This window comes from Lycium ferocissimum, chromosome 3 (genome assembly GCF_029784015.1).
Source record: "Lycium ferocissimum isolate CSIRO_LF1 chromosome 3, AGI_CSIRO_Lferr_CH_V1, whole genome shotgun sequence".
NCBI classification, from domain to species: domain Eukaryota; kingdom Viridiplantae; phylum Streptophyta; class Magnoliopsida; order Solanales; family Solanaceae; genus Lycium; species Lycium ferocissimum.
The window spans coordinates 64,643,509-64,649,279 of NC_081344.1; positions in this window are offsets into that span (position 1 = coordinate 64,643,509).

Genomic DNA, 5,771 nt, shown 5'->3' on the forward strand with positions numbered 1-5,771 from the left:
ACATCAAAAAACTTTTGAAATGTGAGAAACCTTGAACCATTACAATCACAAACACAACATAACTTCTTTTCAGTACATAAGCCTAGATATTTCTCCACTCAGACTTGTCTGTGTCAAGGCTGCTGGATCAATTTTCTCTGAACATATCGAGGACATGAGTAAGTAAAAAAATACTTGAAAACAAGCAATTGATTGTTTGAGTAGTCTATTAGCTTAGAAGGTATAATAAGAGGGTCCCTGAGCGAAGGTATGAGAAGATTTTTCACTATATTTTGTATTAGTGAAATTCAACAATCCACATACTAACGGGATCAGAAATTTTGAAATGAATTTAGAATCGGAGGCAAAAAAAGGAGCAAGGAAAACAAAGGCCAAACACGTGTCAGAAAGTTGAGCATGAGAGGGCTGAAATTCACTGCACACTTTACGCTGCTATTTGTACTACCATGTGATGCAGTGTTCGTACACCCCCAACTGTGGTTTCTATAATAATAATAATAATAATAATAATAATAATAATATATACTCCCTTTGTTCCTAAATAAATGGTTTTTATGCTTTTTCATTTTGTTTTTAAATAAGTAGTGCATAGGATTTAAAGAAGAAATTGATATTATTCTTTCAAAATTACCCTTATTAACATAATCAAGAATCATTAAGTAACTTTTCTAGGAAAGAAGTAACTTAGAAAAAGGTAAAATTTGATTAGGGGTAAGTTAATAAACACAATCACAATTTTTAGGTGAAGCGATTTAGCAGAATTAAATAAAAATTTAAAAAACACTTTATTAAAAAATGGAGGCAGTATAGAAATATATGTTCATTCTAACATAAAAGTGGACAAGCTTATGTACTTTTTGAATTGGTAATCCTTGATATATACTTTAATATTCTATTTGAGCAAATGATATCTCCAAACAAAAGGACCACTTGTAAACCCACTTGAAAATCCACTTCAAACAAAAGGACCACTTGAAAATCCACTTAATCTCCCAAGAAATTTACCTGCTAGCTTATTCACAGCAATAAAATATTCAAGAAATTTATTCATGGTTATAAAACTTCAGTGCCTTATGGTTGTTCAATAGAAGATGACGGGATCTGCAGGAAGCATAAGGAAAGTCATAAATTTTGATCTCTTAACGGAAGATGTAACACAGAATGACTGAAATGGTTTTCAAAGGGGGCATGCGTAGCCGCCCCCCTTTAATTACTATTTTGTTCATTCTAACTAACATAAAAGCAAAAAAGCTTATGTACTTTTTTAATTGGTAATCCTTGATATATACTTTAATGTTCTATTTGAGCAAATGATATCTTCAAACGAAAGGACCACTTGAAAATCCAAAAGGACCACTAGAAAATCCAAACAAAAGGACCACTTCAAACAATAGGATCACTTGAAAATCCAAAAACGTATCCGCAAGGTAAATTATTTAATTTATATACAACCACTAATTTTTGCAACTTTAAAAATATATAATTTATGAAATCTCTAATGAATAATTTCAAACTAAATTCACAGCAATAAAATCCCCAAGTAATTTCTATAATAAAACTCCCAGGTAAATCTTCAAGAAATTTACCTTGAAGTTTATTCACAGCAATGAAATCTCTAAATAATTTCTATGGTAATAAAACTTCAATGCCATATGGTTGATCAATAGAAGATGATGGGATCTGCAGGAAGCATAAGGAAAGTCATAAATTCTGGTCTCTTAATGGAAGATGTAACAAGGAACAACTGAAATGGTTTTCAAAGGGGGCATGCGTAGTCGCTCCACTTTAATTACTATTTTGCTCATTCTAACTAACATAAAAGAGAAAAAGCTTATGTACTTTTTAATTGGTAAACCTTGATATATACTTTAATGTTCTATATGAGCAAATGATATCTTCAAACCAAAGGACCACTTGAAAATGCAAAAGGACCACTAGAAATCCAAACAAAAGGACCACTTGAAAATCCAAACAAAAGGACCACTTGAAAATCCAAAATTGTATCGGCAAGGTAAATTATTTAATTTATATACAATCACTATTTTTTGCAACTTCTAAAAATATATAATTTCTGAAATCTCTAATGAATAATTTCAAACTAAATTCACAGCAATAAAATCCCCAAGTAATTTCTATGGTAATAAAACTCCCAGGTAAAATCTCCAAGAAATCTACCTGGAAGTTTATTCGCAGCAATGAAATCTCCAATTAATTTCTATGGTAATGAAACTTCAGTGTCTTATGGTTGATTAATAGAAGATGACGGGATCTGCAGGAAGCATAAGGAAAGTCATAAATTCTGGTCTCTTAATGGAAGATGTAACACGGAACGACTTAAATGGTTTTCAAAGGGGGCATGCGTAGCCGCCCCCCTTTAATTACTATTTTGTTCATTCTAACTAACATAAAAGCGAAAAAGCTTATGTACTTTTTTAATTGGTAATCCTTGATATATATTTTAATGTTCTATTTGAGCAAATGATATCTTCAAACAAAAGGACCACTTGAAAATCCAAAAGGACCACTAGAAAATCCAAACAAAAGGACCACTTCAAACAAAAGGACCACTTGAAAATCCAAAATCGTGTCCGCAAGGTAAATTATTTAATTTATATACAATCACTAATTTTTACAAATTCTAAAAAGATATAATTTCTGAAATCCCTAATGAATAATTTCAAACTAAATTCACAGCAATAAAATCCCCAAGTAATTTCTACGGTAATAAAACTCCCAGGTAAAATCTCCAAGAAATCTACCTGGAAGTTTATTCACAGGAATGAAATCTCCAAGTAATTTCTATGGTAATGAAACTTCAGTGACTTATGGTTGATTAATAGAAGATGACAGGATCTGCAGGAAGCATAAGGAAAGTCATAAATTCTGGTCTCTTAATGGAAGATGTAACACGGAACGACTGAAATAGTTTTCAAAGGGGGCATGCGTAGCCGCCCCCCTTTAATTACTATTTCATTCATTCTAACTGACATAAAAGCAAAAAAGCTTATGTAGTTTTTTAATTGGTAATCCTTGATATATAATTTAATGTCCTATTTAAGCAAATGATATCTTCAATCAAAAGGACCACTTGAAAATCCAAAAAAAAAAAAAGAACCACTTGAAAATCCAAACAAAAGGACCACTTCAAACAAAAGCGCCACTTGAAAATTCAAAATTGTATCAACAGGTAAATTATTTAATTTGTATACAATCACTAGTTTTGTAACTTCTAAAAATATATAAGTTTTTAAATTCTTAAATCTCTAAAGGGAGGCATGCATAGCCGCGGCCCTTTAATTACTGTTTTGTTCATTCTAACATAAAAATGGATAAACTTATGTACTTTTTGAATTGATAATCCTTGATATATACTTTAACGTTCTATTTGAGCAAATCATATGGACCACTTGAAAGTCCAAACAAAAGGACACTTGAAAATACAAAAAAAAGGACCACTTCAAACAAAAGGACCACTTGAAAATTCACTTAAACTCTCAAGAAATTTACCTGGGAGTTTATTCACAGCAATAAAATATCCAAGAAATTTATTCACAATAAAATCCCCAAGTAATCTCCATGGTTATAAAACTTCAGTGCCTTACGGTTGATCAATAGAAGATGACAGGATCTGCTGGAAGCATAGGGAAAGTCATAAATTTTGATCTCTTAATAGAAGATGCAACATGGAATGGCTGAAATGGTTTTCGAAGAGGGCATGCGTAGCCGCCCCCCTTTAATTACTATTTTGTTCATTCTAGCATAAAAGTGGATAAGTTTATGTACTTTTTAAATTGGTAATCCTTGATATATACTTTAATGTTCTATTTGAGCAAATGATATCTTCAAACAAAAGGAGCACTTGAAAATCCAAACAAAAATACCACTTGAAAATCCAAAAGGACCACTAGAAAATCCTAACCAAAGGACCACTTGAAAATCCAAACAAAAGGACCACTTGAAAGTCCATTTGAAAATCCAAAATCTTATCCGCAAGGTAAATTATTTAATTTGTATACAATCGTTAATTTTTGTAACTTCTAAAAATATATAATTTCTTAAATCTCTAATGAATAATTTCCAACTAAATTCACAGCATAAAATCCCCAAGTAATTTCTATGGTAATAAAACTCCCAGGTAAATGTCCAAGAAATTTACCTAGGAGTTTATTCACAGCAATGAAATCCCCAAGTAATTTCTATGGTAATGAAACTTTAGTGCCTTATGGTTGATCAATAGAAGATGACGGGATCTGCAAGAAGCATAAGGAAAGTCATAAATTCTGATTTCTTAATGGAAAATGTAACACAGAATAGCTGAAATGGTTTTCAAAAGGAAGCATGAGTAGCCGCCCACCCTTAATTACTATTTTGTTCATTCTAACATAAAAGTGGATAAGCTTATGTACTTTTTTGATTTGGTAATCCTTGATATATACATGAATGTTCTATTTGAACAAATGATATCTTCAAACAAAAGGACCACTTGAAAATCCAAACAAAAGGACTGCTTGAAAATTCAAAAGGACCACTTGAAAATCCAAAAAAAAGGATCACTTGAAAATCCAAACAAAAGGACTGCTTGAAAATCCAAAAGGACCACTTGAAAATCCAAACAAAAGGACCACTTGAAAATCCACTTGGAAATCCAAAATCGTATCCGCGGATAAATTATTTAATTTGTATACAATCACTAATTTTTGTAACTTCTAAAAATATATAATTTCTTAAATCTCTAATGAACAATTTCCAACTAAATCACAGCAATAAAATCCCCAAGTAATTTCTATGGTAATAAAACTCCCAGGTAAATCACCAAGAAATAATCCCCAACTAATTCACAGTAACGAAATTCCCAAGTAATTTCTCAGGTAATAAAATCCCCAGATACATCCCCAAGTTATAATTCTCATCTAAATTCGCTGCAATAAAATTCCTAAGTAATTCCATATGTAAAATTCCATGGTAAATCCCCTAGAAATAATCCCTAGCTAAATTTGCAGGAACATAATCCCCAAGTAATTCCCTAGATGATAAAATCCCCAGGTAAATTCCCAACAAATAATCCCCAGGTAAGTCTACAAGTACCAATACCTTGGGATTTTCCTACGAGTTCACAAGGAAAATATTTTTTTTTAGATTTTTGGTTGTTTACCTACGAAAATGATATTAGGGGATTATTTTTCCACATAAATTCGATTAATTATTTGGCGCTAAATTTACTCACTGATTTATCTAGGGAAATCGTATCCGCAGGTAAATATTCTAGAAATTAGGAATTTTTAGATTTTCGCATGAAAATCCACAGGAATTACATGCGGAAAAAACTCAACATGATACGAATTGAATACATCCTCAATTATCATTTGGCCAAAGCATTAGTTTCAGTGAGCTTCAATTATTCACACATAGAGTGCCATATAAAAAGTTGGGTGTATACCTTTACCTATCCTGCACAACTTCCAGTAAAATAGAGGATGTATCAATTAGGTTTTGAAATATAAAGGTAAGATCAATTGGTAGGCACCTTAGCAAGCGGGCTACGCCACATGTCTCGCCATTAAATCTGGTAAAAATGCGAACCGTTGGCTACGATACCGGTTGTTGGGCTAAAAGCGGCAAAGATACTCTCAACATGATGTAAAATTGAAACCATTTAGGTGGCCGCGTAGTTTTTTAAAAGGCCTCACGTCGTTAAGAGTGTCCGACTCTTTATAAGTAGCTCCTTTTCTTTCCAACTACCATGTGAAATGCTTTGGTCGTACGCTGGCAAC